Source organism: Salarias fasciatus, chromosome 17 (genome assembly GCF_902148845.1).
Source record: "Salarias fasciatus chromosome 17, fSalaFa1.1, whole genome shotgun sequence".
Taxonomy (NCBI): domain Eukaryota; kingdom Metazoa; phylum Chordata; class Actinopteri; order Blenniiformes; family Blenniidae; genus Salarias; species Salarias fasciatus.
In genome coordinates this window covers 4,703,636-4,718,506 of record NC_043761.1, presented here as the reverse complement: position 1 = coordinate 4,718,506, position 14,871 = coordinate 4,703,636, and the positions used below count along the sequence as shown (strand labels likewise).

Sequence of the window (14,871 nt, the reverse complement as noted above, 5' to 3'; positions counted from 1 at the left end):
GCCAGTCTGACAGCAGCCAGGTAGCTTTCATAGCATCATGATATCTCAGCTCGACTCTCAGGCTCCTGTTGTGTCAGGACTCTGAAGAAATTCGTTTTCAAATCAATCAAATGCATTCTTTGAAATTTGCACCCTGTTCTTGGTGCATTGGAGCCTCTCGTGTTCCGGTTTTGGTGGTTTTGAAACGGACCCTTAAACCCAAATCAAGGTTTTTACTCATTTTTTACTTCAAACTTTGAAATTTCGCCTCAATCTGATGAGATTTAAACATAAACCTTCTGCCTCCATGTTGACCTCGCTGTGTCCACTGGAGTGGTAGATTGTTTTGTTTTTTGTTTTGTTTTTTTCTTTTGCATCTGCTGCCCCCTCCCTGGGAGAGCCCGGAGCCACATCTGCCCCGGGCTGAGTGTCGACGGTGGGGGGGTTGTTGTGGGGGGGGTCGTGAGGCAGCTCCTCCAGGCGCAGCATTAGCATACACTTACTCTGGGAATGCCCTTGACTAGCAGGACGTGAGCAGCATGGGTCCCGAGGACAGTCAGGAAAAAGACCGAGTGAGACGAGAGGAAGACTAATCAAATACAGCCCGAATGCCTCATTAGCATTATTCATTCATCACGCAGTCCGACGGCACGGGGCTTTCAACAAAAGGCTCGGTGGACACATTTTGTCACGTGTGTGTGTGTGAGGAATAAGACAAAGTGGGAAGAAGTTTGGAGCCGCGCTGTGGAAATGCACATCTGACAGAGCCACCGAGCGATATTTGTTTTCATGGAGCAGAAGGTGCGAGTGGGTGGGGGACATGTCAGGAAATAGAGAGCCGGGAGATGGAGGGGATGTGTGCGTTTGGTCTGACAGGAGACGAGCGAGCTGGAGACGGATGGAGAGAGAGGGAGAGGGGGAGGGGGCCGGAGTAGGTGGGCGGGAAGAGAGAGAGAGAGAGAGAACAGAGAGGGAACAGAAAGCGCCTGGCTTACCGGAGCTGCTCGCCGCGTTCGAGTGTGTGATCGTGAGGGCTTCTTGAGCCGTCGTGTGAGAAGAAGAGAAAACGCGGAGGGTAAATATTTGCAGCCACTGATTTTTTTTTTTTTTTAATTTTTCCTTTTTTTCTTTTTTTTTTTTTGTGCTCCAAAAGTGCCACATCGGGCTGTGTGTGTGAAGGAGAAGAAGTTGTCTGCGCCCCTTCCTGGGATCGTGAAGAGGACTCGGGGACGACAGTGTGCTGCCAGGTAGGAGACCCCCCCCCCCTCCACACACTAAAAATGAAATATAAAAAAAAAAAAAAAAAAAAAAAAGAGGATGCAACGAGGAGATGGAAGCCTTCATCTGTGCTGCTGCTTTGAAACCAAACGCCTGCGTTTGATGTGTGTTTGTGTGTGTGTGTGTGTGTGTGTGTGTGTGTGTGTGTGTGTGTGTGTGTGTGTGTGTGTGTGTGTGTGTGAGAGCATCTTCCAGGACACTGTACTGTAATTGTGATGGGAAGAGTCAGGTCGTGTATCGGAGGAGAAGGGAGACGAGCGGGAGGAGGAGGAGGTGCAGCTTCCTCCTCACAGCAGCTGATCCTGGCTGACACATGTCAGAGGATGTTAGATTTACAGTGACAGCCATTCGTTTAACGTGAAGTCCCCCCCCCTCTTAAAAAATCCCCCCCAAAAAAACAGAGAAGACGTGGAAGAATTGGGGAGAGGAAACCCTCCTCAGGTGCTTTTTCTCGTCTCCTTTGGTTCTTTTTCTCCAGTTTCTGGAGCCAGAGAACCGAGGCGTGTTAAATACTCCCACCAGAGTTGACATTTCTTCTCATTTTCCTCGTGCGGCTCTGAAAATATTGGCTGGCAGACAGTGGGATTTCTGCGAGCCGGCGCTGGCTGCATGTGGCTCTGCAGCTGTTGCGGTGATCCGTGGCATCGGTGGCGGGCGGACTCCCGCCGAGGGTTCGGCGCCGGGCTCCTGAGGTACAGTCGGGGGAGGAGGAAGGAGAGCGGAGCTTGTATCTGGTGTTTCCAGCCCTGGGCGCGCTCTCTTTGTCATTTAATGAGAAGTTACACTGTAATCAAATGAGTGCGCTGCCTGTGCTGCTGTTTGTCATGTCCCTTTGTCGTCCCTTATCTCTTCCTCTGTCTCCCTCTCCGGCCTCATTATCCGGGATTCAGCTGAAATGAACTAGTCCATCTCTCTTCCCTCCCGTCCCTCCATCCATGCCTGCGCCGAGGTACAGTACACCATTAAACCTCACTGGAAGGCCGGAGGCTGAACAAAGCTTCCCACGGCTTTGCAACACGTGCGCTTTCATTTCTTTTCTCATTTGGAGACATGAGAAGAAAAGGTTGGTAGATTGTTGGACTTCAAATCGCCTCGCAGAGGAACAAGCCAACTTAGCACGTCCGCTCTTTTCAGACGCACAAAACCAATTCAGCTCCTTCCGTTTGACTCCATTTTCCCACCACCTTCCCTCCAAGCCTTTCTTCTCCTGCAGGCTCCAGTAAATCCCATTCACAGCCAGCGTGCCTTTGTGGGCTCATTGGAAAATGGATTTGAGCCAGAAAAATCTGCAACCCTCTTATATTCATCCCATTGTTGGTGTTAGGTTAACGTGTAAATCACCAGTAATTTATGGAAGCTGTTTAAAATGATTAATTCTCTTTGAGGACAATTTAATCTCCTTTTTTTCTTTCGGTTGGTGGGGGGTTAGTGAGATTCTACTGCTGTGTGTGTATGTGTGTGTGTGTGTGTGAGAGAGAGAGATGCATCTCCAGCTGGGAGATCTCCCTTCGCATCAATAGTTAATGAACGTCTCATTCAAAGAAGCCATTCACACCGTGTGGTTTTTGTTCAGTCTTAAGTGACGTGTTCTGTACTGTAACACTATGAAGCCTGACGACTGGGTGGTGGGGTGGGGTGGGGGGGGGCCACGCTGACCTTCACACAACCTTGCAGCGCCACAGTGGGTGTTCCATGAGTTATGGAGGGGTGGCAACGCTTGAGAGTAACGGCTTGTCTCATAAATCACGCGAAAGAGAGCGCAGAGGGCGTAAAAGTCAGGAAAAGGTGAGGAGATCCGTGCTGTTTCGGTGGTGAGGATGGTTGAACGTGTCATGAAATGGACTATCTGTGTGTGTGTGTGTGTGTGTGTGTGTGCGTGTGTAGTGTAGTGTGTGTCACTCCATGGATGCTGCTCCAGCTTTGCTGCCCAGAGCGGCGTGCAGTCCAGTGGTCACAGCCCGCCTCGTCCTCTCTGAATGGCCTTTGTCTCCGGGGTGGGATGGCGAGGATCCGGCCCTCCTTTTCACAAAGCGAATGTAGAAATGAGCGGAAGTGCTTGTGATTGTCATCTCTCACACTCGCTCGGACGAGCAAACGAAGACTTGTTCCAGTCTCACTATCGAGCTGAGCCCCCACCGCCCCCGTCTCTTTGCAGACGACGCTGTCGCATGTGACAGCTCTGAAGCTAACAGGGCGTGGAGCTTCCTGTCCCGCTGAGACTTTTCAGACAGTCCCGGCTGAGACGAGGTCCGAGCCGCTCCGCCCAGACGGCCAGCTCAACAAATCCTATTTCCCTCCCTGTGGGAAGAGCCTGGACGCTGAGGCCATGCGGCGGTACATCAGCACCACGGACAGCGACCTGTGTGGAGGGAGCCTGTGAAAATTCAGCACCGCCCTCTGTGAACAGCGCCCTCGGTCCACACAGCCGGAGTGAAAAGAATAATGAGGCAGTCTGCGAGCCGGCAGCGAGACTCTGCTGTTTGTACAGATTCTTCGTGTGGTGATCAGACGCTGTACCGTGGGGAATTTTACATTCGGGTTTCGGAACGAGCAGCCTGCGAGGCGGCGACATGGCGGCGTCTGAATATTTACCAGCTTTAATCTATTTGTGTTTACGAACCAACACTGGCTGTCAGCAGAGTCCACGGGCGGCGGCACGCAGAGCTTAACCAGGTGGCCTGGCTAAATAATTACAACACTCATCACACAGGCAACGCTAACAAACATGGTTTGTGCTTCTTCGCCACAGCGCACACAGCCACGAAGAAACCACGAATACTGTATTGTTTTGTTTGTTCTGTAGCTTTACGGCCTCTCAGTATGCTGGAAACTGACATGAACAAAGGCAGGAGCGGGAATTCATTTGACCAAACATAAAATGTTACACAGAGAACCACACTCGGCTACAGAGAGGTGGTTTAGCTGAGCAGCTCAGGATTCTCAGCTTAGCTGGGTTTGGTTTAGTTCGACTTGCGCTGTCTTGTCTTAGTTTGATATGTTCTGACTTGAGTTAGTTTTGCTTAACTTGGTTTAATTTAGTTTGGTTTGGTTTGAGTTACTTGATATGGGTTGATTTAGCTCAGCTTGATTCAGTTTGGTTTACCGTTGCAGCTTTTCTGAGATTGGTTTGATTTGACTTGATTGACAGCTCGCAGACATGGGAATTTATCTCAGCTTGGCTGGATTTGCTTTGGTTTTGCTTGGACTCATTTTGCTGAGCTTTTCTTCAGTTGGTTTGGCTCATTTAGACTTTGAATGGCTCAGTTTAGCTTGATTTAATTTGGTTTGGTTTGTCTTTGTTTTGGTTTAAAAATGACTCCAGGAACATGAAATATGTTTGATTTGCATTTCTGGAGTTGAGGTTGGTTTAGTTTGACTTGGTTTGGTTGTGTCTGGATTAACTTAGCCTGAACTGACCCAGTTTGGCTGGAATTAGTCTAGTTTAGTTCTGTTTATTTTGGATTAGACTGGTTTTATCTGGTTTGGTTCTGTTTGATATTTTTTTGTTAATTTGAAATTGTGCGTTGTAATGACTTCAACGGTAAAATATCGACAGATGTTATCTGTATTTGAGGTTTATCTCCTGGTCTCTCCAGTCCTAACTCTTCAATCAGTTCCTCAATCATTTTGCACATTGATTTATTGGTAATTCCTCCCGTCTTATTGCTGCAGCTCCCCGTCCAGACACCTTTTCATTCTGATCTTTGCTTATTTCTCTGTTGGTGCGTCATTCCCACTCCAAGATGCTTCATTTCACTCTGCAAACCATTTGTGATTAATCAGTGTTGGCTGTAATAAATGTAATGGTCTTTATTGATTTTCATGCACAGCTCTTCTCTGCACATCGTCGCTCTTCCAGTTAGATTTATGGAGAAATCTGAGGTTGATTACATTCTTCATACAGAAACAGTTTTAAATGCAACCAGGCTTTCGTCTTCTGTGGCGCCTTGCAAATCATCCCGTTTCATGAATTAATTAGATGTATATTTACATCTTGTGTGTGATAACAGCGAGCACATTGAGCGGGTGTGAAATCACACATGAAAAGGAGTGATTTTTCTGAGGGGCCCTGCTGGATGAAGACCCGCCGTCGTCTTCGGTCTAATCTCTGGCGGAGGAGTCCGGCCAATCCGCCCAAAGCCCGGCGGCCACGCCGGGGACGCCGGGGAAGGCAAATGGATGAGAGCCACTTCTGTTCCTGCACGCGTGAGCCCGGCGTGGCATTGATTACACAGCCCGGCAACACGTGCTCCAAGAACAGAGGATCGGCGGCGGCCCCCTTCCCACGCCCGCGGGCCGGCGTTATCACCAGCGGACAGCTGAAAGCTGCCCGTCTCCCTTCCCTCATACACATGTCTCCTAATTGAGGGAGCTAATAACTAGCCGGGGTCGTTTGTATATGTGCTCATTAGCATAATTGAATAGGCATGAGTTAAGCGTCTTCCTCTGGCGTGTTAATGACGGTCCGGAAACGTGTCGGGCGCGCGGACGGGTCGTCTGTGATTTTCTGTTTAGTCTTTTCCAATTTGCTTTTTTTTCCTTTGCTGGTTTCCCCCCTCCTCCTCTCAGACGTCCTTGTCTCGGTGGGCCGTGCCTTTGACAGATCTAATAAACTGGGAGAGTGAAAACAGGCAGGAGGGCTTATTACCGCGCCGGTTGCTCGTCGGACTGTACTCGGACTGGCGGCCGCCGCCAGTTAATTTTCATGTGTCACACAGATTGGACTTGTCAGGGTTCACACGTGCGGCTTTAGCTCCTGACCTCGCCGCGGAGACGGGCCCATGCCTCCCGAGCTTCACGTCCGCCGATAAAACCCGTCTGAAGTGGAGGAAAAGAAGCCCCGAGGGCAGGAGGGCCAATCGAGCCCAGAGCCGAGCTCCACTGGACGGAAAGTGAAAACGCTTCACTTAATTATACATTTATAACAGTTTCTAATCGCTTTACTCTCCAGACGATTCTTATTTATGTTTACAGAAAAATTTAAAGGATATACAAGTAAGGTTCCAATATGTATTGATTTATATGTAGAAAAAGTTCAGAAATGCAGATTTAACCTTAATCATCTAAAGTATAACATCGATAAGGTACATATAGGAAATTGATTATTGTAAAAGATTGTCATTTTAAATATTTATGAATAGATGTATATTGAGTTTGTGTGTGTGTGTGTGTATGTGTTTATGCAGATGATTTCTTCTGAGTAGTGTAGTTTCCGTCTCTGTCATGATGCTGGAAAAGAGAAGCTACTTTTCAGTCACTCCATCTCCTACTCCTCTGAACTCTGCGTCTATTTAAGTGGAGGAGGCTGCCAGCAGCGCTAAGAAAATGTTTTTTTCCCAGGTTAGTGAAAGGTAAAAGGAAACCGGAGAGCGGCACACCTCCAACATATTTAATTGTTGCATAGCAACAACCCACTGGTTTCCAGTAGTTGAAGCGCGGCGCGATGGCTTGTTTTGTGTTTGACAGAATGTGGATAAAAGGGTAAAAAGGAAAGCTGAAGATGAGACGGTGAAGATCTCTTTTTAACATCATCACTCTTTTTTTTTTTTTTGATTCTCAGATAAAAACAACATACTGTTGATGCACTTTCTCTTCCGCACTTCGAGATTTACTTATTTGATGTCATGATGCTTTTTGGAAGTAGATTTTAAAATCCTGTTTCTACCTTTTTTAAACATTGCTGCAAGAAACTGTGGGATTCAATACCTCTGCTGCTGATACCATAAGTGCATGGCCCTTTTAATTGTGGCATTTAATGTCACAATATGTATCTCACTTTTCTTTGCATTTTTTTTTTTTTTTTTTTTAGCATTTTTTATTGGTTTGACCGGATTGGAACCTCCTGCAGGCTCATTTTGGCCCATGAGCCTCATGTTTGACACCCGTAGTCCCAGATGTTGCAGAATCTTTTGTTTGTGTTTTGTTAATTGTTTTGCATGTCAAGAAAGTCAAACCCCCAAAACCTGAAGCATCTTTTGATCTAACATTATCGCGCTATGACAGTAAAATACACAGTCATCCACATAGAATCACTTCAAAACTCACATGCAGGTCTTCACCCAGGAAGAACATGCACCCCTTTAATCCAGTCCTCACAGGAAACCCCAAACTCGGACTCAAACCTTCTTTATGTGAAGTACTTACCACTCCACCACTGCATTGTCCATTTAGTTTCTGCACTGATTTTCAAAGTGTGATATTTCCTATCAAAGCTGACTTCCAAGCCTGGACTTGAACTGGAGAGGAGTTGCTATGAGGCGCTGGTGCTAACCACTACGCCACAGCGCCATCCTCAAATATGTGTACAGCAGCCTTCTTACCAGCTGTTCAATCATTTCCCTCTGTAGTACAAGGCACCATCGTCACAGAAGGTAAAAAAATCAAGATATTTGCTGCCGATGGTTTAAATTTGCATTAATAATGTCAACGTCTGACTCGTTCACTCTCACATCACATCCAGAGACACAGATCCTGTAAAACATCTGATTTTGTTGAATCCAACACTGATTTTTTTGGATAAATAGCACAATAATTGTGTTTGTTTGTTATTTCTGCGATTGTAAAAGTCTCAAGTGAAAAATAGCTTTAGCATTACCTCTCAATGTATTTCAGTCCATGTCTCACAAGAGGGTAAAGGGAATTATTTCTACGTTACAATCCAGTTGGCAAATGATTCTAATTATTTCAGCTGTAAATCGGCCTTTTCTGTCCGTGTTGCGGTTCGTGGCATCGCCATCCATCTGTAGCCTCTCTGTTTCCTGCCGTTAGAGGATCAATCATGCTAAAAGGCCGTCAGAGAAAGGAAGAAAGCAGCAGGTTATCTCCAGATCAGGCACCTCCCCACCACCCCCCCAAACGCCGTCCTGTAAGACACCGGCGGGAGCGGCCGCAGACTGGAAGAGTGATATCGGCGTCGCCATCGAGGAGGAACTGATCCTTTCAGAGGTGCAGGCCTCGCTTACAGTAGACTGTAATCACCTGTTAAACTGTTCCGTGTGTGGATTTGATTGCGAGTCGGAGGGAAAGCAGCATGCAGGTGGATTTCAAAGCTGTTTTTTGGTGAAAAGCAGTACGTAGAGAGAGAAGTGTGAGAGAAGCGAAAACTCTCTTTTCTTTTGGTGAAGACTGACTCACAAAGCAGGTGAAATGTAATCAGAGGCCATTTTTCCTCAGAGCACCATCCTTTAAAACACACACACGTCTCTCACGGTGCTAAATATCCTGAAAGGAATGAATTTTGACAAGAGTTAGTGGAACTACAGCCCCATTGACAGCCTTTCCGGAAACTGCTTTTTCCCAGTTTACACAGCAGAGTCAGACTTTCTAAAAAGTTTCACTTTGGGGGGCGTTTTCTTCAAGTTTTATGAGTCTAAATTTGGGATTGGCCTGGCCAATAATCGGCACCAGTATTCAGCATTATGATGCATATTGGCATAAGAGGTCAATATAGAACAGAACTATTTTTACACTCAGAACGGGGGCCGCTAACAGCCAATCAGCACAGTGCCTGCAGAGCCTTAGATTTATGTGCAAAGAAGAGAGGATAGAAGAAGCTTCATCAGTAAAACAAAGCTCTGGAAAGAAGAAATTTGTCTCCTGACTGGCAGATTAATCATGTAAATGTCCTGAATTGTGCTTTCCACACGTACGTGATGTCGTAAAACACGGTAAGTCACAACATGCATTATGAAAAAAAGTCCTGCTAGCTTAATGCTAACTTGAATGGGAAAACCTATTGACATGCTAACAGTTAGCACAATAGTCGCGGAACGAAACACAAACGGAGTAGCTACGGAAGCCTGAGAGGCTTTGCACAATTCAAAATTTTGACAGCAATATTTTTCATTTTACTGCAAATGATTATCAGCTGTAAATATCGGTTATCGGCCTCCTCGACTAACGATAATCTGTATCGGTATCGGCTCACAATAAAACCTTATCAGTCTAATTCTAGTCTAAATGCTGAAGGAAGTTTGGCGACGTTTCAGTCCCTCTCCAGGAGATCACGTGACGTTCACCAATGAGCCGAATCTTTTAAATGGCTCCGTCAAAGAGCCATGAGTCCCGTCTGTAGTCTGCATGTTCTACAGTCTGTTGCTGTGAGAACAGTGACTGTTTGGCTCTTCCTGTTGGGTTTGAGATGCGCTGGCGCTTCAGAGAAGAGCCGTGACAACGTGTGGGATTACCTGCAGCACACTGAGCTCATGCATCATTCATCCCGCGTCACTTTCACCCGCTGCCAGAAGTCGTGACTGACTCCAGCGTCGTGTCGCTCCTGCAGATTCTTTACCCACACCAACAAAAATGTGGGTCGCTACCAGAATCCACCTGTGTGTGAACGATAAACAGGCTCCTCGTCGCCCGTCTGCCAACGCCATTTCTTTTCTCGAGGACTTGTGGAAGGAAAACTTTAGTTTGGAGGAGATTCTCCTGCAGACAGTGGAAATGGTGTCGTTGTCGTGCCGTCGGAGTCGGCCCTCGCTTCCCGCGTCTCCTCGTGCCACAACTGTCAGAATGCATCAGCTCTCAGGCTGCTGATATGATGAAACCCCCAGAGGAGCAAATTACCCAGAATGCACAGTGAGAGCGTGGTTCACGCTGGATCGCGGCAGCTCCAGTTTGACATTCGCTGAGTTCCCGGCGCTGATTTCCCGTTTCCACCGATCGTGGCTGCGTGGTCGGAGTTCAGCCGCAGGACTGAGGATAACCTGATTTAACGCTCTCAGAGAGGAAATCTCTGATGAGTCGGTTATTGGAGATTAAAATGTTGCATCTCCAGGATGTTTGAGACAGAAAGATAAACAAGATATGCAAGATAGACGGTTATTAGATGTCTGGAATCTTTATCAAGGAGGTTCTATTGCATTTTTCTGAGACTTTAAGGAAGTTTCATTAAATCGTGCTCGCTGTCATTTTTAATTAAATCACTTTGTTTGGTTGTAATTTTTAATCATTTGTTCACTGGAGAGTTTTGAGCTTCCGTTAAAGGAGAAAAGGCCACGGTGGTCTGGCTCTCCAGCCTCACAGCAGATCCTGTGGAGTTTGCATGTTCTACCTGTGCTTCTTTGGGAGTTTTGAGAATGAAGACGAATGAAAGACGAGCTTGTGAATGTTTGTTAACATGAGGAGAAATACTGCTTCCTGTTTTCTTGGTCTGAATGAAACGAGAGAGAGAGAAAGAGAGAGAGAGGATAGGAATGCGAAAAGGCAGAAGAGGAGAGAAATAGGAAAAATGAGAAACTATAGAAGTGATTAGACAGAACAAAGGCGAGGCTGACGGAGACATAGGGATAGAAAGAGAGAGACAGAAAGGAGATTAAAAGAAATGCAGGAGAGATGGAAAGCGAGGAAGACAATGACTGGAGGATTGGAGAAATAAGACGGGGAGAGAAAGATTCAAGACAGAGAGACAGAACAAGAGTGAGGCTGAAGGAAACAAAGGAATAAAAGAGAGAAAGTCATAGAAAGACGAAGAGAAAAGCAAAAAGAGGAAATCAGAGAGAGAGGAAACAGAAAAAGGCAAAGACAGGAATGAGCTTCATGCTCAACTGAACGTTGAAACCTTTAAAGGTTGAATCGACATGAGAAAACTGTCCACAGCCAAACTTTGAATCGTACCGTCCTGGGCAGTTCTTGAGGCTGATGTTCACGTCTCTGTGGATTCCTCTGGAAGGTAAACAGTTAAAATGTTGCTTGTCTTTTGTCGCCACGCGACAAATTGATTTTGTGTCCAACGTGCAAAAGGTGCCAGTCCCGCAAATGAAAATTGTTGGAAGGTCCTTCATATTGATTACATGTAATTACTTCCCTCAAATTTGTTTTGCAAACAATCGGCGAACATGTGACGCTGCCAGAAACGAATCCAACGGCGACGAGAGAAGAGATGGAGGTCAGCGCGGGCGGAGCCCCTGTGATTGGAAACAAAGCGCCGCGCCAGCCGACCGGATGGGCGCCGGAAAAGTGGCGGAGCTGAAGGTTTAAGAGCTTTTAGAGAGCTGAATTACAGCCTGCGGGTTCCTGAACGCACCAGTCAGACGGCTGACAGCGTCTAACCTCGGATAGCGGGCTGCACGCGGCGTTTACCCCCCCCCCCCCTCCTCCGTCCATCAATCACTCCGGAGCGCGTCACGCTCTCGTAAGCTTGACTGGCACCGAGGAGGAGGGGGAGCGCTGCCTCCCCGGCGCAGTGTGTGGCGCTTCACAGATCATACGCATATATTCACACATTTTCTGTTTGGCTTTCATGTGTCACCGGCAGAAAGGCTGCTGCTCAAAATGGAAGCGAGCCGACGCTCTCCAGATGATCGTCCTCACTCTGCCGGTCAGGGATCGCTCTTTTTCTCAGTGCTTCCTCTGCCTGGGCTGGGGGGAGAGCAGAGGGTCAGGGGTCAACCCCGGGTCACCTTCCCTCAACATATGGCAACGTATCTGAAGAAAACGTACTCAGTGATGTGTTTCTAATCTTTCTTGGCCGTTGGACCTCTGAGGACGCAGCGTGGAACTCTACACCAGGTGATTTCCTAACTCGATTTGAATTCTCGGACCTGGAATGTCTTCAACAAGATGGTCATCCACATTTATAAACCGCTGAAAATGATCACTGTGACAGCCTCTAATTAAGTCTCAAGCCACACCGGATTAATATCACAGCGTTTTGTCATGGAAATGGAGAAAATCAAAGCCCGAAATAAAGACTGAAAAGATGCACGGCGGAGAGGTGGGAAACAAAGCTTTCACATTTCATCGGAGGTGGTAATAAGATGAGCCTCTTCTCCTTTTTTTTCTCATCTCTCACGAGCTCGCAGATGGCAGTCCTCTTCTCGTGTGTCCAAAACACTTCATTTATCTTTTCCTCCCAGCGTTTTTTTCCCCCCGTCTTTGTGGAGGACTCTCCATCCACCTGCGCTCGCCCTCCTCCCACGTCCTCACCTGGCTCGTCGAGGATAATGACAAAATCCCAGCGACTTCCCGGTTATCTGCCTAAACTGCTGATTGAGTGATGGCAGAACGCCTGTTGAAAAGTCCTGAAGGTTGAAAGTTTGTAGCCCCCCCCCCCCCCCCCCCCCCCCCCCTTTAAGGGGAAATGACCCGTCTTCCCCTGCCCTTCGTTCCATTCGGAACCACCAGTTTCTCCACTTCTGGGAGAAATTTAACCGTGGCCGTGCACAACTGTGTTATTTTACGTCCATGCTGTGTTTGCAGCTGTCCGTATTTCCTCCAATTTAGCCCAAATCTGTTCATTAGCAGCATATTTTCTCCTTCCGTTTGGGTGTATTCAGTCGCACGCGGCTCGAATTAAAGACGAGCTCGGAAAAGGTGCTCCAACGTCAATCTGTTTGGAAATCTGTCCAGCAGGACGTCCACATCTGCTTATTTCCCAAATGTTGCAGAGAGAAAGTAATAGATTAGGCAGAAAGGAGCTCTTAATTTTTCTTTTTACCAGCCTGAAAGAAAGAAGTATCTAACTGTGATTACAATCAGGAGGTTCAGGACCAATTTGCAGTAAAACTCTCTGCCTTCAGAATTGATGGTAATCAGGATGTTTCAGAAAGTAGCTTCTTGATTTTGGGATATTTGATTTTTTTAAATTTATTTATTTATTTTTTTAATTTGTTTGCATAATTGATGACAAAATATGTGCTGAAAACATGAGGAAAATAAAGCGCAGTTTGTGTTTCTTACCACACACGCAGCCTCCAACAGCAAAATCTGGAGCTTGTTGCTGGAGAGCGCACTCAATAAGCGAGCAGGAATTTGTCACGTCTTTATTTTAAGGTGGGGGGGGGGGGTGGGGGGGGGGGCTGAATTTTCACACCGTTTCTCAACATTCCCCGGATGTGTGCAAGGGACCGGCTTAACACCATGCACCATGCTCGGTTTCCATGGCGACCGTGATCCCTGTATGATAATCGGATTCCCACTATAGCTGTGAAAACACTCGTTCCTGCCCGAGCAAATTATAACATCAAAAAGAAGAAGAAGAAGCGAAAAAAAAAAAAAAAAAAAACAAGCTTGTTGAGGAATCTGACAGTGTGACTGAATAAAAGACAGACGGAAAAAAACAAGGAACGATCTGAGGCGGCCTGCAGGGTCAGGCCTCCGCGTCGCGGCGGAACACAGCAGTGATGGAGGAGGTTTTAGCAGCACTCCGGGGAAACGCTTCCCGACCCGGAGTGCTGCCGGACACCAGAGATCACAGCGGCTTCCTGACACTCTCAGGTTGTGAAAAATAGATTTTTGCATGACAAAGGAAAGCAATACTCCACAGCATTTTAGAGAAAGTGGCTTTTTTTGTGTGTGTAGACAAAGGTGACAGATGTTTCACAGAGTAATACCACTGATGACCTGTGGGGGCAGCAGAGCTCATGTTTAACAAGAGAAATAAATGATTTCCTTTAGAAAGGCTGTGTGTGTGTGGATACGTGGAAATCTACGACATGTCCCAGGCGTCAGAGATGCTTCAGACGGTTTGTGTGAAAAATGTTTAAAATATTTCACAAACCAAAAACAAAAGCCAGAGCAAATTTAAATTCAGTTTAGGACACAGATACAAATAATAGCAGTTTTGATCCTGTTTCATGGATGTTTCGATTACGCTGTCTTAAATGAAACCAGAACTGCTCTCTGGTGGATGTATTGATTAACAACCACGCCGCGGGACGGGAAGCATGATGTTTGAAACGAGCGTATCAATTTCCATGAATTAATGAAGCACATATGGACCTTCAGAGCGCCCGGGTACCGGACGCACATTAATCTGTTTTTCCCTAACCGCTTCAGTAAAAGCTAACTTCTAACTTGGAACCACATTCCGAGTGTCTTTGCCCAAAGACAGCGTGAAAATGGGGCATCGAACCACCGACTTGAAGACGACTGAGCCACGGCCTGACTGCATAAATCCTCCTCTCCGGCTCAGTCTCAGCCCTTCACATTTATCTCCAGCTCGGCGTATGACAGCTATGGATCCTCTCTGCTTTGCACAAGACAAATGACCTTATTACCGCAGAGGACCATTCAAAACAGGATCATGTCAGGCATGGCAACAGCGCTCCGGAGGAAATACAGGCCCGCTGCCGCCGCCGCCGCCGCCGCCAGCGCTTCTTCACACAGCAAACGAGGTTCGGGGCGCTTCGGGGAACTTTAAAGCACATCAGGAGCCTCGTTGGAAAGGAAGCCGCCTGTTTCTGTCCCGTCACGTCCGAGGACACATTTCTCCGAGTGAGGTTTGACGGAGATGCAGCTGGAAGGTAGCGCCCCTCTTCTGTCGCTGGGCGTGTGTTTGTGTGCACAGCGAGGTCAGGAGAGCGAGGCCCGGCACACGATGTTCCCCCTCCTGGGAAATCAGCGTCGGCGTGCATTATCACCGGACGGGGTCGGACGCTCGGGATTCATTTCCCCGGCCGCTGTACATAAAGGCCCGAAGCTCTCCACATTATCTGCAGATCGCTATCGCTCGTCTTATTCAATAATTCATGCTTGCAGCTGCGTGTTTGAAGCCAGAGGATCCGAACTGTTTGATAACAGGTGAAGCCACCTTGTTCTATTAACAACGGATTTCCAGTGATTGAAGGACGTTGACCTCTTTTCCCCGAAGGTCACGGTTCTTCCAGTCTT

The 14,871-nt window shown here is 47.2% G+C and overlaps 1 protein-coding gene across 3 annotated transcripts in view; it reads left to right on the top strand.

Annotated features, from left to right (window-relative positions):
* Positions 1-1,207: 1,207 nt before the first annotated feature.
* The window catches only part of syt1a (synaptotagmin Ia), a 69,440-nt gene continuing 55,776 nt past the window's right edge, over positions 1,208-14,871 (top strand). For 2 of the 3 annotated variants that reach the window (XM_030113964.1, XM_030113963.1), the window contains exon 1: positions 1,209-1,226. The gene's annotated coding sequence lies outside the window, so the exon portion shown is untranslated. Of the gene's footprint in view, positions 1,227-14,871 lie in introns of all 3 variants that reach the window. The other variant, XM_030113965.1, reaches the window with a different exon arrangement.